Source organism: Notolepis coatsorum (genome assembly GCF_963971535.1).
Source record: "Notolepis coatsorum genome assembly, chromosome: 1".
Taxonomy (NCBI): Eukaryota; Metazoa; Chordata; class Actinopteri; order Aulopiformes; family Paralepididae; genus Notolepis; species Notolepis coatsorum.
In genome coordinates, this window is record NC_140165.1 from 23485474 (window position 1) to 23506855 (window position 21382).

The window sequence follows — 21382 nt, forward strand, 5'->3', positions numbered from 1 at the left end:
GGCTGTTAGCTTGATGCTACACTGTTGAACGTTGCTATGACTTTAACATGCCTTAAACACTCTGACTACGACGTCATCTTTGACATAGGATGTTAGTCGAACCTACACCGGGAGCCCTGCCAGCGAGGACTGCGTCAACATGGAGAAACGTAGCGGCTGGGTGGTGCAGCGACGTTACCCTCGTCGCCAACACAGGAGATGCTGTGTTCAACTTCGATGTCCCGTTAGCCAGATTGCAGTTCTCTTGGCCTGCGCTCAGGGTAGGAAGGTCCCGATCGGGCTTTAAAACACTTCTTCTTTCCTTCCCTTCTAAATGTTTTGTAATAACGATGTTTTCCAAAACGTGTGTTGCTGCAATACATTGAGGATACGACGCGTGTTGTGTGTGAATTGTCTTGTCACTGGTATAGCTTCTCTCTCCATAGAAATCGGGTTGTTGTTTACATGTGTAAAAATGATCTGGTTAGTTGTGATGAGAACATGTGTGTTCATGTAACGTGAACTCACAACTAAGGGGGTTAATTAACCTATGAAGCTATGCTTAGTGACTGAGGAAAAAATTCTGTTCACATATTAACAGGGTTACCTGTTCATCTTGGTCGTATCAAGGGTAAGGAAGGAGGGGTGATCCCCCCGGGTTCCCTGGGGCTTCCCCACCCTCTTCTCAGACATGTTGTTTACAATATATTGTGTCACTGTGTTTGTGGGGATACGATGTAACCCTCAGCTTAATTGCTGGGGTTGTGCTTTCCGCTTGAGAAAATTTTTTTTGCTAAAGAAAAGATTGTTTGGTCACTTATCATGTGTGCTTAGCAAGGCCTGTGGCCAATACATAATCGAGGATTCTGTATTCTCTCGTTGTGAAAAACGGCGTTCCTCTGTAGCAAGAGTGTACTTTTGCCATTTTTTGTTGTGATGAAGGGTTGTGTGTGTCTTGTGATCTACAACTGGGTTAGGTTGACCCACAGAAGCACATATGTAAGTCTGGTACCGGGGCTCTTAATGGGGGCCCTCTCTGTTCTGTGTTTTTTCCTTAGTAAAAATCAGATAGCAGGTTAGCACATGAGCTATGTGAGGCTGTTCGATGCTTCATGTAGCAGGCTATGACTGTGTCATGCTCTACTTGTCATTACATCGTATCATGGGTGAGGGGTCGTAAAGGGGTGAACTGGTAATCCTTTCCTCCCCTTTTTTCTGTTGGTCAGGGGTTAAAACCACCTGTCCTTCAAGGTTCCTGTGACATTGCTGTTCGGCACGTTACAGGGTAGGGGGGGGGATTTCCTGGTCCCACGCCCTGGAAGATTGGGCGTGTGCACCGCGGAAATTCCCCCACCATAGAGTACGTCACTGAGCACGTCTCTATTGGTAAGACTTCCGTGGGTTGTTCGGGTCCATGTTATGGATCTGTTTCAGGGAGTTGTCAGAGCTCCTCCTCACGAAGCTCCTCCTCAAAGAGAAGTGCCTTCTGTGAGTTTGGACTCTCCTTCCCTGTGAGGGAGCCTCCTCAGAGTTTCAGAGCCTCCTCCTCAGATTGTCAAGGTGAGTAGAACTTCAAAAAAGAGTTCTGCTCTATTGTGTGTGTATTCGATTCAATTCGATTATTGACTGTGTATTGGTTCAGTGCCTCCTCCTCGGAGAGCCCTAACCCAAGTGTTACATAGCTCAATGTTGCAATATATTCTTTTCAATCTATACAGCTCGCGTGGGAAGTCTCTCTGGGGATTTCCGTCTCCTCCCTGTCGCGAGGGTGGCGGGATGTAAAAATGTTAACTATTTTTACCCTCAGCTGCGTCACGTGGGATTCATGTCAGTCTGTGTTTCTTTCTTTTTTAAATAAAAAGAGGAAGGAACATGAAGCACGACGGCTCTGTGTCGTTCTCCCAGGCGACTTGGAGGAACAATGTTTGGTGTCTTGCTAGACTATCCATTGATGTGTTTGGGTCTCAACGCATATATAGTGCTGGCTTGGGGTGTTTCTGTTAAGAATCACGCAGGGGCTAAGTGCGCCTTGGTTGCTTGTTATTAAAACAGCGTTTTTATAGGGCAACTGGGATGGAGTTTTGTCTCTTCCGAGCGCCAGTTTACTAGGTTGTCTCGATGAATTCTCGTTCATATCTGGGGGATGTTAACGGAATAGATCAGAACATAGGTAGAGGGGTCTCACGCCCTTGGGGTGGGCCACTGAGCGTGGTACAAATGGGACCGTCTGGGTGGCGCCCTCTTTTCATGTTTTAGATCGACACGCATACCTACCCCCTCTTCTGGAGTGGGCATGTCGGCGTGGTTAGGGCACGGGACTGGTCTGGTCACGCTGGTCCAGGTCAGTTAACCCGTTGTCCGCCGGGGATGCAGATCTGCTGTTTTGGTACCCTGAGGGACTTGTGCTTTTTTCGGGGGGAAAAATGCCGGGTCGGCCCGGGTGTCACAGGGTTAGGTGTTATGGAGACCCTTTGTTGGGTACATGTTGTACTCTGCACTATCGTAATGGCTTACGGCCATACCAACCTGTACACGCCCGATCTCTTCCGATCTCGGAAGCTAAGCAGGTTCGGTCCTGGTTAGTACTTGGTTGGGAAACCGCCTGGGAATACCAAGTGCGGTGTGCTTAGGGCTGGTTCTCCATTATTTTCGCTCCTCTCTCACGCGTGGCGAAGAGGGGGCTGTTGGGGTGGTTTTTGGACCTCCTCTGGTAACCCTGTGTGCTTCCCGAGCCGCCGGGCCCGGTCCGAAGTAAAGTTTTGTTGATACCGTAGGCCTGGGATAACCCTTTTTTGAAAACTGAAACACTTGTACTGCGGTATAGCCGGTGTATACCCGCAGGTGTGTTTGAGTTTTTTCTTGAGGGGTTATAGGAACAACCACTGCATGTGGTACCAACAGGGTGGTTGATTCCCTGGTGTGTTGGAGCAGAGTCAACTCCCGGGTTACCCGGTTGAGTGTGCCCCTGCACGTTCATGACGTCTGCCAATCATGTCAGCCTTCTCTGCCTCGACCCCTCTGGGTGTTTTTTTTTTAATGGAGGCTTTGTCATGGTGATCAACAACGCCAGCATACGCCCCTTCCGCCGGGGGGGCTGTTTTCAGCTGACTCCTTTGGCGCCTGTCTCGTCCGCAGTGCTCCAGGCTCAGGTTACAGCCTGCTGCCTGGTTTCCCCGGTGCGCTGCCTGCTTCCGTTGGTTAACCTTTTTTGAGTGCTTATGGCCATGCTGACTGCCTGTTCTGCAGGGTCAGTGTGCCAGGCGTGTGCTATTGGGGGGAAAAGGCCCGCTCTTGGAGGGGCCCTATCCGAATACGCTGGCGATGTGGGGGACGGTGTCACTAAGTGACCGCCTGGTGGGGTCTTGATGCCTGGCGTCATTGACCTCTCCGGGCCCCCCCTCAGGGGATCCAGTCCCTTCAGTGGGTCTGGGTCTTCCTTCGCGCTCCACTGCTACAGCCTTGCCACAGGGTTGGGTTTGCTCTTGACCCCGTGATTTTGGGGGCAGTAACGAGGGTTGTTCCTTCCGTTCGTTCCCTGGTGGCATGCGGGTTGTGCGTGTGCGTAGTTGTGGGGTCAAGCCACTGTCTGCTCACCCTGTGCGTTGAGTATTTTGAGTTCCTCTTCGCACGGTCGGATCCGTCTCCCTCCCGTAAGCCTCCAATAGGGAGGGTATCCTCCATTAGGGAGGGTCGGGGGGCTCGGTCCTCCCCGGTCTGATGGTTGTGGGGGGCCTCAGCGGGGTACATTTGTCGAGCTTTGGCTCCCGCTCAGCTCCTGTTATGCAACCGATGCTGAGCGGAGCCATAATGAAATAGAACGTAAAGTTATGTATATAACCAAGTTCTATGAATTATGGTGACGCTCAGCATCAGGACGCCGCTGCAGCCCTTGATCTTTCATTGTGGTGAAATTTGTTGGGAAGGAGATGAGTGTGTGGCCCCACCCCTGCTTATGTAGGCAGCAGATGGGGGTGTGGTCAGACGGATGTTGGTATGTAAAGGTACATTTTGAAATGTATTCAGTACATATCCACTGAAGCGAGATATTATGCAACCGATGCTGAGCGTCACCATAATTCATAGAACTTGGTTATATACATAACTTTACGTTAACATGCACTGTAAAAAATAAATGTTACAGATTACTTTTGTTTTTCTACTTTAAGTGTAAATGCCATAAAAATACATCAAAATATTAACCATTAAATAAAGGTTGTAATCTGTAAATGTATTTGATTTCACTGTAATTTGACAGTAAGTATTTGGCAACCATTGATGCCAGACATTTACCGTTTTCTTGCAGCTTTTTTTCTTAGTGTGTGAGGGTGCAGTGCACAGATGCATCCATCACAAGGAGGTTTCTGACTAAACAAAAGCAATACATAATGTGCAGAAATAGAATGGGTAGAAGAATAAGAGCAGTGCAATAAAATATACACACATTAGCATAAAATAGGTCTCATCTACAGTAGACAACAGTCAGAGTCTGGATGGAAACTCATAACAATTACACCATTATTAACGACTCCCATCCCTTTTAGCCAATTGTACCCCGAGGGCCACTGTAGTCTTTTTATTCATTCCATTCCTCTTAGTCAAGAGAACTACTGCATACTGTACGCGTGCGTCTGTCTACTGACCCGACAGTACAAATAAATGTAAAGTCATACAGTGCTAAGCTTGGTTCTTACCTAAAGCAACACGACCGCTTACATTGGGGCCCCACCGAAGATAAAAATCAATGTTCTGTGGTATCCACGCTCGTTATTGGTGTTTTAACACATAGGGACATCAAAGGAGGAGAATTATCTAATGGAAGGCTCTCTCAGCTGGGGATCCGAGCACAGCTGGCACGGGGCACGAGTGGCCGGTTTCACACCCCGGGTTTGGATGTTTTCAGTTACGCACACAACTCCTCCCGCTGCCCGGTTCGACTTGGCACGGACACCTAAACATGTGCCATAGCTTCACATACTCTAGACGCGGGCCTCATACTCTATGCAATATTCTTTTATGGTATTTTACTTGGCCGGGGTCTGGGGGTGGGGGGTTTACGGTTTTGCCTTAAGCCTCCAAGCTAAACAGAGTGGATGGCGTTACAGGGGAGAGGACAGACAGGCCCCGGGATTGAGAGCAAGGAGTTTGAAACTAAATAATGCTGTCGCACCAAAGGCATTCTTCTGCTGGACTGCCCTGACTAACCTTGAGGCAAGGCCAATGTTTTAACAGATGCTAGCAATGCACTGCCACCTGGTGGCAGCAAGGGGGAAATGTCTGGTAATGATTCACAAGGTAAAAATGGGATATACAGGCTCATGTTAGGCTATTGTACAGCATGGCAGATCATGCATGGCGTTTAGCCACTACATCAATGTAGGCCGTGTGTGTGAGTCATCAGAAGCCTCGTCATCATACATTTTTGTGTCAATACATTAAAGAGTTATGCATTTCTTCGTCAAGGAAACATGGTGGGGTCATTTACACAGAATGATGTCTCTCCAGCCACAAGGGTGCAAAGAGCAATTTGTGCATACTCCCAGACCAAAAATTCCCCGGGCCAGGATTCCGACTGTCTACTTGGACTCCATCGGTAAAGAAGATTTAATTTCTCAAATTGATGTTATTTGAGGTTAAACACTCACGCCTGGTGATATTCTTGACAGTCGGGCATTCCAGCGTTGACGAACGCGAGTGTGAAAACACACATCAGGAGAAGAGATTTTTCTGTAGCACCGTCCAGATTCCACTCCCATCACTCAGTCTGCTATAACCTTAGGTGCTGTAATCACCAGGGAGAAATCTAATGGTAGGATATGATCGGTGATCCTAAACTAATATTACTCTGGCGTTTAGCAAGGAAGGCACCAAACAACCGTGGGCATGCATGGGGTCTTCATTCTGTGTGTGCGTATGTGTGGTCAGATTCGGGACAAATAGTATCATTCTTTTTCTATTTTTATGTAGAGTAATTTTTATTTTTTTATATATATATATATACAGACACATTTTACACATCTGATACCGGTGTCGTTTAACTCTCCAGCTAGGGTCAATGTTGAGCAAATTAACTTTTAATCCCAACCCCTTAAAAAAAATCAGAAGAGGGAAGACATAGAATAAAAAAAAAATGAAGTACGTACTGTACACATTTCTTTTTTTTTTAAGTTATTTCAATATTTTTTTTTGTGAACAATTTAATTTGTTTTCAAACATGAAACACAGTTCACAACATAATAATAATACATAAGACACCAAAAACCTCGACTCAACACTACAATGACTAGACAATAAATAAAACAGATTGTACAATTAACACCTTAAGCCCCCTCCCTCACCACCCATCATAGCCACGACCCCCAACCCTCGAGAGCCCCAAGTCCGGTACCCCGGCGAGCCAGAGCATCATGCCTCTTTAACACCCCGATGCGCCGAGGGCCTGAACCAAGGGCCCCCCCCCACCCCTAGCCTGTGACACTCATCAATCAAAAGGGGCCCAGAACACAAACATAATGAGTTTCCTGAGCCCCCTCCATCTACAGGCCAGGCAGCCGCGAACCCCGACCCCGGGGGATCCGCAGGGTGGCGCCCCCACGAGACAAAGCACCACGCCTCTTTAATACCTCGACCCGCAGAGACCCCGAACCACAGCCCCCACCAGTCCGAGCCCAAAACCACCAGGCCCACATCTAAAGGGGGCCCAGAATATATACATAATTAAAAAGGTGCTATAGATAACATTATGTAGAGTTTTTCTACATAATACATATTAAAAAAAATCTGTAAATAATACACGTCACCAGACCCCCATGGGAAGTATCCAGATCTAGGGTTAAAGTGTGCAAACACACTGATACACTTCCCAAAGGGCTCAGCTGACCTATATTCTGATCGATTGGCCAGTATCACGTCTTCTTGTGTTATCACCTCTCCATCACTCCCCTCTGCGTTGTGTACTTTTAATGATCCCGACGTCTCATATACTCTGCTGATACAATCCCCATCTCTCCCAGTTAGTGCGATCCGCAAACCATAATAATTATCCACCTTTGTAAGAATTTGACACCGTATTACCCTACAAGGAAAAGTGTTGTTTATTTTCATAAACAGAAGCCTCAGCTCAGATGTTAACAGATTAGACCCTTGAAGTCTATTCTAATGATCTTTCGGTGTGTTCAGTCTATCGTCCTTCTGCTATTCAGTCCAATGGTGGTCAGGCCTGTTCGTTAGCCTAAACCCTCCTCGCGCTAGCCGAAGCTAATGATGATGTGTCATTCCCCCCCCCCCACCGGCGAGGGTGATAGGGATGAGAGTCTGATGGTTTCTTCCCTCCTGTGGGATTTGTTTCTTTGGTCTGCCCTTACCCGGAACTACTGTTCGATTTATATGATCTTCGTCATAGCAACGACGGCCCGCCCCTCTTCTGGTTGTCATGCAACGCGCTGTCATGACAACTGCTAATAACCTTTCACACATTTCAAAACATTTCATTAAGGATGTCACCCCTCTCCCTCGCTCTGTGCCGCTATCAGCTTGTTCCAGATCGGAATGTCAACATTCGGCCCTGCTCAGTGTGGTACACATTCACCCCGCTCGCTCTGAACCACCTCTCCTGCTTCCACCACCGTCAGCCTGCACATTTCGACCCTTTAGATGCTCTCATCTCCCCCAATCTATACATCACATACATTGAAAAACACCCCAAAACACCAGTTTCCTTCATCTACCACACATGAACATCCCCAAGACCACAAACAGACACGGGAGAATGTTTAAGAAACAAGAAATACTTTATTACAGGAAATATATATAGCATACAAGTTCATAAACCTAGATAAATGACTAACTAACTTAATCTAAAAGACCAGTGCCCGTAGGCCTAGGGTGAATAAAAGAGGAAGCGCTTGTCTGCACTGTAGGCCAACCCCAAGCTGCTACTCCCACCCCCACTATCTGTTCTGCCCCTGAAGCACTGCACACGTGGGGAATGGTGCAGATTCTGTAAATAGTCACGAACTAATCCAGAATCACACTGCACACTACAAACATAGCCTGAGAATATAAATACCACACATGTGGTCTCAGGGAGTCACAGCACATAATCAAGTACTATTAAGAACAATACACACTGGTGGCACACAGCAAAGATAAGGGGGCATGTCTAGGGTAGTGGGTATGGGGTGCTATGAGGTTTAGGTCTGGGGCCAGAATGTTCCTCCCACATCCTAGCCTAGGTTGGGGCAGTGAAAAGCACTAGTCATAGTTGGTAGACAATACGACAAAAAGGATATAACGCTGCCTGGAGGCGCGTGGGCGTATAGCACGGCCCCGGGCTGAAAAGCGTTCCGACTGGGACCGGGGAATAGGGTACTTCTTAGTACAGAGCAGACCAGGGTAATGCGGTAGTGTCCTCCTGGCGGCAAGGAAATAGCAGTTAATTACACACGTTGAGCTCCTACGTTCATTTGTTAGTCAAATGGCCGCCTGTTGTACTGCTCTCCAACGAGCGGGCCCGTGTGAATAGTAGCAGCGTTTCAGCACGCGGTGCTCTCAATTCTCTTCAATTGTAATGTCAGATTGGCGTGTAGCATGGCTACAATGTCTCTTGGTTTCGCTCCACTCGTTCCCCAGAGAGAATGTGAAGTATGAAATAAGAGTATTGCTTTTCCCAAGAAAATTGTATTGATCATACAAAATTGTTCCCCACATAGTTTTCCACCTTGGAATGCACCCGATTGGATACATGACATGCTGGTGCTCTAGTACGACACCTAGATGATGGATGACATACTGTAGCACCTTTAACCTGCTTGGGAGCACCAGGTGGGTGGGGTGGCAAAAGGACAATTCAGATGTTAGGAGAGATGTACATTTTTATTTTTTTTAAATCCCTAAACTACTTTCAATTAAATCAAGATAGTTACAAAAAGAAAATCTTTATTATTAAAAACACAACAACAGTAGTCTGACTCTTCAGACCTCCAGGACTGTCCCGTCTCCTCATACCAGCCTAGGAGAAGAAAAGGAGGAGGGGTCAGTCAATTAATGTCCTAACAGCAAATGTAAACAGTCTATGGGCCCGCTGAAACAATGTACTAAATTACCAGAAGTAATACATTAACATTGGGAACTTCCCTTGCAAAAAACAGTATCATGGTAGCAGAGCCGTCTGGGAGAAATGAGGCCCTGTGCGAAATGTTTTAATGAATGAATATTTATTTTTGCCTTAAATTTCCTAAAAATATTAAATCAGGTTGTCGTCTCCAATCAGTAATAAATTGTATATATATATAAACACATTTTACACAGAACACGTTTGATTATTATAATGAAGCCTTGACACAATATGAGTTTGTATAGTAATGCTTTATTACAACATCACACAAAACAAAATCCCCATCTCACAACACATTCCCAAAACCAAAATATAGGCTAAATAATAACAGCCAGGGGGGGGGGGTTGATATGTGCCTCTGGGCAGGGAACACTGGGAAACCCCAGTGATATACGTAGCCTATAGGCCTACTTGCAGTTCAAATAATTGACAACAATAAGCAGTCAGACCAAGGCGCCGATTTATGTTTCTGCCAGTGGGTGCTCAAAACAGTTGAATGCCCTACCCCCACGCCCAAGATAAACTTTCCGCAATAACCATAGCCTACATGATTTGTTGCTATACGGATTTGGAAAAAGTTGTCAAACGCACACATTTCCGACACACATGCGCAAACACACACAAGTCAACGTATTCTTAATAATAGCCCGAGGCTGGGCATACAAGTCAAATTTCTCTCAGAGAAATAAGCGGACAATGATAAAAACGTCACTCGCCACTTAAAGCGTGTATTTAACAACCTCAAAAAACGTTCGAAACACGGTTTATATTAACAAAAACGAAAAATCTACTTATGTCAACGAAAATGTCCAGTAGGCCTAACTAAACAGATATACATCTCCGTTACTCGCAAACAGCGTCTGGTGGCCGATGGCACTGGAGTAGATTTACAGTACTGTTTAGGGGTGTAACTGTACACGAAGCCACGGTTCGGTACGTACCTCGGTTCGGTACACAGGAAAACAATATTTATGATTATTATATATTTATAATTATTATTATATAATAATTTTTTATTATGTTATACTTAGTTCCACCTAGGCTTGCTGCGGTAATCAGTTCAGGAATCCACTCGAGTAAATTAATTGCCTAGTGGCCCCTCCGCCCACCGTTGTATAGTTTCACTTTCACTTCTAGAGTAGATTTTACTTCACGTGACGCAGAGAAAGACTAGAGAAGAGATGCCATGTTACACAACAATGAGGATTTATCACCATTTTGGATTTTAACACCGTAGCAGCTAGACTGGAGAGGAGCTCAAAGGACCAGTCCAGATCAGCAAAAGTATGTTTGAGTGTTTTTTTTCTCTCGGATCAGCTGGAAAGAAGCGCAGAAGAAAGTTGGTGTGTGTCTTTCCATTGGTTAACATTATTACGCGAACAAGAAAACGATGAAGATTTTCAGCCTATTGTATATGCTGTGTTACAAACATACTGCATCATTCATGGTTGGTTTTGTTTCAGTGACACCTGTAGGTAAGGGGAGGAGAGGAGGGGAGAAACAGCCGAGTGCAGAGTGCCCGTTCATTTGTTCTGTCGGCTTGTTCATGCCTTTACAAGCTTCAACGTTTTATTAATCATCTAAATGTGGCAATCCAAGCTTGATATGCAACGTTAAATGAATGACCTTCTGTGTTAAGACTGTTAGTAAGCCAGTGTAAAGTAAAGATATTGAGCATAGATTTGTAAAATGTTCACCATGTATGAGACATATTCTTCATATGGCTGCACGTACCGCACTGTGAGCCACGTACCGTAAATTCACGGGACGAATATGCGTACCGTTACATCCAGACATTTATGATACAAGATATACAAATATACAGTACTGCTTAAAGGAACACTCCAACATTTTGGGAAATTGGCTTATTTGCCATCTACCCTGGAGTTAGACAAGAAGATGCATACCTTTTTCTCATGCATGCAGTAGGAGTAGGAAGACATTGGGAACTAGGCTAATGGAGGAACCTACTTCCAGTGACTGACGCTAAGCTAGGCGAATGGTGCACGTCTTCCTACTCCTACTGCATGCACAAGAAGAAAAAAGGTATGCATCTTCTTGTCTAACTCCAGGGTAGATGGCAAATAAGCTAATTTCCCAAAGAGTTGGAGTGTAACTTTAAGATCTTCATTGCAAAACAGAACATAGTCATCAAGCATGGTTGATTTTATTTTCACCATTTCATTCACTATTAACACCATCAGTGCCGGCCGTGTTTGTATTATTATAAATAATGAAGAAATAAGTGATTTCATTAAGTCATTTAGTCCAGTGGTTCTCAACCAGAGGTCCGTAGACCCCAGGTATTTCCAGGGGGTCCCCAGAAATACGGGGAATAATTTATTTTCACCATTTCATTCACTATTAACACCATCAGTGCCGGCCGTGTTTTCCTTTTTACCCCCTTGAATGCCATCATCCACTTCAATGTTAGCGTTAAAAACGCATAATCTATGTATCGAATCTGCCCGTCGCTTATCAATGACTTGTTTGCAGTCAACAGTCGAAAAAAAAATTAATTGGTTCATATCCTTTTTATAGCATTTCAAAAAGCTATCGTTCTCTCGAAAATGTGCGGAAAATATTCTCGAATACACTAGACACGGTCATGTCGGCCTATTTCGTTTTCAAATAAACGCTAGATTATCGATAGTATATGTGTACTTATGCATGCTATAGAAGCGAGCTGAGAAATCGATTCTCTCATTTCCTCAACATCACACACGGGACATGCCGTTATCTCAGTGAATACAGCTCTGATTATCCTAAAACTGGTAACAGACTCCTTACCTTAGATCAGATGTTCTCCAAAAAGATTATTCCAATTCCTGATCGCCATTCCAAATATCGATCGCGTTTATTGATTGATTATTGGCTGCTGTAAATATATATTCCACGCTGATTTCCAACTCGCGATCACTTCCCTCATCAGATCCCTCGCCAGCAAATTAAGAAACCTGTTTATGAGCGGTAAGGTAGACATAATTTGCTTTACTGAAACTAAACTTGATCCATCTGTAACAGACCCTGAAATAGAAATAGAGAACTATACTATAGTCCGTAATGACAGAAACCAGTATGGAGGTGGTGTTTGTATGTACATACATAAGGACACCAAATTCATTACCCGTACTGACCTTCATCATGAGGCAATTGAAACCGTATGGGTGGAAATTTTATTTGAAAGGGCAAAATCTGTTCTAGTCGGCACAATATACAGACCGCCAGATCAAACTGGCTTTTATGATACTTTGGATGTGTGCTTAGCTGGAGCTGAGGATGCGGAAAAAATTCTTATTGGGGATTGGAACACGGATATGCAACAAAAAAATGCACCCGTCTTCAAATCCTTCAATAGGTTTTGTGATCTGCACGGCCTCAGCCAACTAATCACCCAACCCACAAGGATATGTGAATCAACTCAGACTACCATTGACCTCATACTGACCTCTGACAAGTCCAAGATCTCCAGTAAAGGGGTTATAGCATGCGGGTTAAGTGATCATTACATGATATTCTGTACCCGCAAAAAGCTAAAACTAAAGGCTGGCTGTCACAAAACAGTCACATCTAGAGACCTCAAAACCTACTCTAGCGAGGCCTTTAACCTTGAACTGGAGAGTCTGGACTGGTCAGATGAACTCAATGGTACACTGGTTGAAGAAACTTGGCTTGGCTTCAAAACCAAATTTTCATCAATACTAAACAAAATGGCCCCCCTAAGAACCACCAGGGTAAAAAATCGCGCTGAGCCATGGATGCACACTGAAATACTGACCGCTATGAAAGCCAGAGACAAAAAATGCTCTGAGTTTCGTAAAAGTCAGTCAAAGCTTACCAAAAGCACGAGCAGTGAACTCCAAGACCACGTGACTGAACTCAAACTAGAAAGAAACAGACTAAGAAATGACGTAAACTCCATGATCAAAACTGCTAAAAAAAATTTCATCAATGACAAAACCGAGGAAAACAAAAATAAACCACGTGAACTTTGGAAATTACTCAACAATCAACTAGGCTGCAGTAAAAAACTCAAAACCAGGTTCTCAAACATAAACATAAAGACGGACAACACGCTCATCACAGACAAGCTGGATGTAGCCAATCACTTAAACACTTTCTTCACAAACATAGCCACAACACTGGTAAACAAACTACCCTCCCACTCAGGGCAGTATGGGGTAGAACACATAGTAGCATACTACATGAACCTAGGCGTCCACAAAGACGACTTCAAACTGGAAATAGTAACTACAGATGAGGTACTCAAAAAACTGAGCGCCCTCCAACCAAACAAGGCCACTGGCCATGACAACATCCCCTCCAAATTCCTCAGAGACTCAGCAGCAGCCATCACCCCAGTCATCACACACATAATAAACCTCTCCATAAAACAGGGACACGTCCCCAAGGACTTCAAAATTGCGAGAGTAACACCCCTGCACAAAAAGGGCAGCAAATTAGACCCGGGTAACTACCGCCCTGTTTCTATCCTTACATCCATCTCGAAAGTCATGGAAAAAATAGTATACGAACAGATCGAAAAGTACCTCGCGGAAAAAAATCTAATCTACGAATTCCAATCTGGCTTCAGAACATCCCACTCCACTGACACATGCCTTCTCTACTTGAACGACCACATCAAACAAGAGGTGGACGCGGGCAAATACTGCGGCATGGTCATGCTGGACCTACAAAAGGCCTTCGACACTGTCAATCACACCATTCTGATTGACAAGCTAAAAGCAATTGGTTTTGATAGTTTATCAGTGAGCTGGATACAATCCTACCTGGAGGGGAGGGAACAGATGGTGGAAGTAAACGGTACCCTATCCCCCCCCCTCACAGTGAGCTGTGGTGTTCCACAAGGAAGCATACTAGGACCGCTACTATTCCTAATTTATGCAAATGACATGTCGTCAGCTTGTGACTGCAACTTGTTCCTGTTTGCGGACGACTCAGCCCTGCTGGTCTCTGACAAGAACAAGTTACAGGTTGAAAAAGCCCTCAGCTCGGAACTAGGCAAAATCTGCATATGGCTCGCCGACAACAAACTATCATTACACATGGGCAAAACAGAGTCCATTCTCTTCGGCTCAAATAACAAACTCAGCAAGACCGACGGCTTCTCGGTTACAGTGGGTGACATTATTATCACAAGGAAAGATGAAATTACCTACCTGGGTTCCATCCTAGAGGCTAATCTTTCCTGTGACAAAATGGCATCCAATGTAATAAAAAAAGTCAACCAACGAACGCGATTCTTGTACCGGATCTCCTCTCTGGTAAACAAGAATACCCTGAAGACTCTAGCAGGAGCACTCATTCAAGGGTACTACGACTATGCTTGCACCTCATGGTACCAAAGCACCTCAAAGGCACTAAAAAACAAATTACAAACATCTCAAAACAAGCTAGTCAGACTACTACTTGACCTGACTCCTAGAACCCACCTCACCCCTGCCCACTTTGACAACCTAGGATGGCTTAGAGTAGACGACAGAGTACAGCAACTTGCAATGGGCCTGGTCTACAAGATACACTACGCGACCAAGGTACCCATGTACATGTCAAAATACTTCCCAAAGGTCAGTGAATACCACGATCACAACACCAGAGGGAGCTCCACAAATCATGTAAAACCCAGATTCGGCTCAAACAAGGGACTAAACACGTTTCGCAATTATGCCACATCAATGTGGAACGCCCTGCCTAAAGCTGTAAAGGAATGTGAATCACTACCCACCTTCAAAAACACTCTCAAAAAACACCTACGTGAGACTGCAATTCGAAACTGGCCCCTACAAATGTCCTAACCTAGTTGTACAGTAAATGACCAAGTAAGGCTTTGTCAATATTCCAATGTACAGTGTAAAATGTGTGTGTGTCCCCTACCCAACCCCCCCCCCCCCCCCCCACCTCCAATGTACAGCCCTCACCCAACCCACCCAACCCCACCCCACCAACCTCCTCCAATGTACAGTTTCTACGCCAAATGTATATACACTCCTTTTCTGGACACTTTTGTATCACAAACAGTACTGTATTTGCAAATCTGATATGTCATAAATGTATAGATGTAGCAGTACTGTCTATCTGTATGTCATGTATGTCATATATGTTATGATGAATTGAAAATGGGGGACCCTGGTGGAAACAAGACGAAAGTCTTTCTCTGGTCTGCATCCCCTTAACAATTGTATGTATTGAGATGTACTGTACTGTACCCATTCTGCAATCTGTTAATAAACTTTTCAATCAATCAATCAATCAGCATAATGAAGCCAGTTGGCTCCCCCGACAGGGATCCAGCAGTATAATCGAATGGCCTGCAGTTACACAGGGATAGACGATAGGGGGCGGTATTTCCCGATCTGAGCTCCTAGAGGGTCTGCTGTACCAACGGGAGACTCGGTTGATGAAATATGAATTCAGATTGCTAATAAAAAAATCAAACTACAATTAGCGTCGGTGGCACTCAACGGGGGGCATGATAAGACGACAATACACGTCTGTGGCACTCAGTGTTAAGAGGTGAGCCTAATACGGACTTATGAGAAAGTTACCAACAAATTTCTTTGTAACTCCACTTACGAACTTCTATGGTAGATTTTGGCACGATTGAACGGTTCTCAGATTCGTTCGTAGCTACAAACAGGATTTACGAACGCAGAGTCGTAAGTCGGACAGAATGGTGTGCGCCTGTGTTCTTAGTGGCTTTATTTGGGAGAAATCATTGGTGTTCATGATGATTCTACAGACAATTAATTATAATAATGAATACAATAATATTTGTATTATTAACTCATCGCTTAAGTGCGCGAGAGGGTCGTTGAGCGCCACCGCTTTAATCAATGGGAGGACTGAGAGATTTGAGAGTGCTTAAAATATATCTTAAATTATAGCTATGGGTCTAATACACCCGTCGATTATCAGCGAGTTGCTTCCAGTAACATGTACAAAAGATTGTTTTTTAATCTGTACATTTTCGTTTTAAATACAGTACATTTGTTTTAAATACAAGTATAGTTTGTGATTTCTAGTAATTCCAGAGAAAGACGCGATAGACCTTTAGTGGAATACACAAAACACCGATTATTGAATCTTCCTGAAAACGCTAGATCATCATTATTATTATGCTTCCTCGTGCAGGAGTGAAAAGACCCCCCTCCCCCCACCAGCACGCCTGGTGAATTGATACTAAATCCAACTCTGCCATTGGAAAGAGTAGATTTGGCCCGATCCATAGATGTGCAAGTTGGCTATAATAATATTTCAAATTGCATGGGTCCGGATCATGGCAGAATTCAGTACTGCATCTACAAAACTTCCATTTAATCATCTTCCCTTTATTCATTTCCTTAGAATGTACATAGGATCCAGTGACTTTAAGCAATTTATTAACATGTCTATTCTAGTTCTCTTTTTATTATTATTACTGTTTTATTGCACAATCATAGCAAAGCTATTTTTATTAATTCTTTTTAAGATAATATTTTTGGCATTTGCATTGCTTTATTGGACAGTTTCAGAGAAGAAGTATGGGAAGAGAGAGGAGAGACATCGGCAAAGGTCGCCGGGTCTGGGAGTCGAACCCGGGACAGCCGCGTTGCACTACGGCAGCGCTTACGTGGTGCACCACTCAGGTGCCCACGAAGCCATTATTTTTGGCTCTGCCATTCGACTTAAGGTCTCCTGGGTTCAAAGTAGTGGTAGGAGATAGAGGTTACAGCTGGAGGAAGTCACGTACCTAGGATGTGTTGGGACAACAGCTTAATATCAGGGGCGAGCAAAGCCGAGCATGGCACAAAAGGTGGTCTCAAAGATCAACCTACATTTCTCGGCAGAGTGTCCACCATATCAACAGGTCAGCCTTAGAAGTCCTGTCTGGGGCCCCGATTCAATGTCATTATGGCTATGCATGCTCCTCCTGGTACACTGGCATCACAGTATATATATAGCACTGTATGGCTACTAATGCAATCTTGTATGGGGGGGTGCTAAAGGTGAGCGATAAAGTGGCAGTCAGGAGAATGAGGCTGGCAGGTCACTGCCAGAGACACCATGAGATGCCAACCAGCAAACTTTTGCTGTGGGAACCAACACACGGGCATCGATCACGAGGACGTCCCACATTAACCTACGTGGACGTACTCAGGAGAGATGCGGGAACAGAAAGCACCGGCGAGCTAGCCAGATGCATGGAGGATCGGGATGACTGGAAGCACCGATGGAGGGCCCATCCGAGGACGACCTAGATAGATATGGCTACAGACAACTCGGAACAAATGAGCTAGACCGATATTAAAACTCCAACCCAGGACTCACCTTTCACACACATTTTAACAGCCTCAAGTGGCTCAGGGTTGAGGAAAGGGTCTCTCAATTAAAACTCTGCATGGTACACAATACTCTGGAATACTGTCCCCCAGTAGATATTTTAACAGAGTTAGGGATGTACACAGACACGCCACCAGGGGGAGCCCTACGGACCTCATCCCAGTAAGATGCAACATGGTAATAGGCCAAAACTCATTCCTGCATTCAGCAGCAGTACTATGGAATAGCCTACCAATGGAATTGAAGTCCATAAGCCCCTTCTCCACTTTTAAAGTGTCTATAAAGAGGTGGATCATGAGTAGCAGAAGCTGGTAGTAGATAAGGGATTATATTATGAGTCTTTTCTTTTGTCAAATGGATTACTACTGTATTTATGCATGTATTAATATTCCCCTTTAGTTCATTCAAATGTACTCATGCCTAGTAAGACACAATATTTCTGACACCGAGATCCATAGATGTCCCTAGATACCAAGAACATGCAAATGGACCTTGTAGAAGTGGAGCAATCCCCATTTACTTGCATGTATTTTTAGGCAAATTTTGAAAATATGGCTACCAAAGATCAGTCAGCCATATTGTATGGCAAAAATACATGCCAAAAAATACTATAAATTGTCCTAACCATGCCAAATTTGAGTGGTTCACGTGGAGTAGATAGCAATAGCAAATGATTGCATTAAGCTCATTTTAATTTATTGTTTATATTGTCTACATCTTTTTATATACACCGTGGAAATGAGGGAAACATAATTTTACACAATATTGTTTTTTTAGTCTTGCACAATAGAACATTTACAATAAAGTTTATTTTTTGTAGCAAGCATGCAGAGACAATAAGAAAAGTAACCTGTGGTAGGAAGTTCACATCCATGTGTATTCGATCGCAGTCAAAAGGTTTATTTTAATAGAGCAGTAGGTACACGTATAAATACCCACCTCTGGCGTATCGAAAGACAGCTCTTTGATAACCGTCGCGGCAGGTGGTGTCCTGTAAAGTTGTCGCTCCCTCGGGAAGTCCCAACTCCCTCCGCGATTGTCTCTGTCCGCCATGAGTCTCACATATAAATAAAAACAATTTGTGAGGGTTAAAAAAAAAAAAAAAATCGATCACTAGTTTCACCCAGGTCTCCCACCGGGAAGCTCAAAACAGATCCTGCTTCCACTCTCCAAAGTAGCCTTATTCACACTGTCAAGTTGTATGTATTTGACCTTGTGCACCGTCCCCAACTTGAAAGGATGTTGCTTGCTTGTTCACCCAAAGGGTTAACTGGGTTTTACTCAAAGAACCAGACCGAATGACCTTTCTCCCTTTATTGCTATTCAAAAGGTTCTCTTTTCATTCATCCATTACTTCAGGCATTTTTTGCCAGATGGTTTTGGTCTTAATAGTTAGCATTTAGGTAAAAAAAAAACTTAAAATACAAGCAATAAAATATACATTGTAGAGGTTAACAGTCAAGTCAAGTAAATACTCCTACTGTTGTGAAGGATCAGATTAAACCGAATATATATATTTATTTATGGATATATATTTAATAGTATTTGTATATCGTTTGATATCCCTTGTATATTCTTTGTACATATACACTGAATATCCCTTTAGTCTACTACAGCCCATAATAGTTCATTCTCTCATTGGACAAGAACCTGGCGCCAGCAGACAGGCCCCTTGAGTCAAGTTCAATAGTGCCGACGAACATGTCCCAACTAGCCCCGGTTCCGCGTAGGAATACGGCTACCGAAATACGAATGGTACTATTTGTTCACCGTGCATTTAAATAGGGCGCAAGTAAAGTAGAACTTTCTTTTAGTCCATTAGTCCTTTACCCTCCAACCTAGTAACAGACGTGAAGCCTCACCCACGACCCACGTGTGGTGCAGTATGGCCTATTTTGGCCCCAGAATAGGCATTGAGACCTCGTGTAAATTCATAGCTGAATTGTCATAGTTTGGCACTGTACCGTCGAGTGGGACGTATTTCTATTAAGTTAATAATAGTCTATTATGTATGGTGCATAGTTCGGTTAGAGTTCTAAAGTGAGCAGCACCACCATCGTTTCCTCGCGTTATCTAGAGTCTTAACCAGGCTGGGCAGACCACGCGTGGTGCTTTCATCCGAGGAGTTCTGGGCGAGGACGAGTGGACCTGCACATTGGATTACCTACCCGGACGACTGCTGAGCCTATACGGCATGGAATATCTATTTGCTTTGGGTGCTTTGATTTGTGGAGCGGATAACAGCCAACGCCGGTGAGTGTTGGAATTACCCCCGAGAGGAGCCCAGGTGAGACGGCGCTCAACCTAGACCGAGGCCGCCTCGCTTCTCCTTCGTTGTGGACCTACAGCTACCGTCTACAAGAGGGCCCAAGTGTATTCATCTGTGGATCAAGATCCTGCGGGCACTGTTTTCTGTACCTGAATTCTCCCCAGGAATCGTTGGCCAGATGGGATGCAGCTGACGGCTCTCCAAACCCCCCCCCCCTTACTGACTTACAACCAGCAGGACCCCTTTAGTATCCCGCTATAATCCTTAAGTACCATCGCTATAGTTTCCCTAAAGAACCAGGTTGTATACTTGCTTCCTGCGTAACCAGAGATTGGACATTCAGTGTTGATTTGCCTACGAATACTCATTTGCCTTACAAGTGCATTCAAATCATAAATGTAATTAAGTGAATGTTGTACAGTATATACCTTTTGCTATATTAAACCTTCGACTGTTATATTTGTGTGGACCTGATTTCATATGTGGGAAAGTGTTCATCATACTTAGATATCGTGTACTGGATGGCCAGAAGTTAAAGTACATCAAGCGGTAGTGGTTTAATGATACCATACTTATCAATACAGTCAGGGAATTGTACCCCTCAGTTACAATTGGTCCTTCGAGCCGGATGGTAACTAGTGTAATATTAATATAGTGTTATTAATATTGAAATGGCCTATGATGAACACTCCACGAAACGGTCCTCCTAACGTAGAACGCCCGCGGCGCAGACGACAGACACCTCAGTACTTAGAGGATTACGCTGTCAGTCAACTACCTAGCCTTCTACAGACGGTAAACGCGGTAAAAGTAGAAAGTAAAATTATGTCTGACCTTAATGACCAGGTTACCCCGACCACAGAGGCCCTAGTGGGTTCTAATGTAACTGACCAAGCTCACGGTGGGGACCAGGAGGGAACAGACATGCCTTTACCCCCCGCCAATACCGAAGAAGTAGTCCCCGACCAGCTCCGGGAGGAAGACAACCCTCCAGAGGTGGAACCCTGCACGGAACAAGATGAGGAGAGCGCCGAGGAGATAGAGCTCCAGGACTCCCCAACGAGGACAGCCAGGAGCGGCTCACCTCTACAAGCGTCTTCCCCCAGCGAGGCGGAGAGGATGCTGTCACAGGCGTTCCTCGTCAGCCTGACAGCCTCTACCGAACGCGATCGACTCCAGGGTGAACGCGATCGACTTCAGGGTGAACGCGATCGACTCCAAACACAGCAACGGAGCGAAGAAGAGCACATACGCCTGGAGATGAGACGCCTTCAGACGGAAGAGAATATGGCAAGAGACCGGTCCGACACCCAGCGCGCCGCTGACGGTGCCCAAAGAGAAGCAGAGCGCGACATCGCTCTCATCCAGCGCGAAGCCGAGCGCGACAGACTACAAGCCGAGCGCGACAGACTACAAGCGCAGCTAATGGAGCAGCTGATCACCAGGGCAACACCCTCTCCCTCCGCCAGGGGTTCAAGGGCCTCGTCGAGACAACAATCAAGGGCAGCATCCCCTAACCGACCAAGCGACCCTGAACTTGACCACCAGAGAGAGCCTATACCCCCCGCAGACCCCCTTCCCCGACCGGTCCAAGCGAGACCCAGCTACAAGGAAGGAGCAGCATACACTGCGGAGAGGCTAAATAAACGACTACAGGATCTAGAGGACCTGACAGAAGAAGA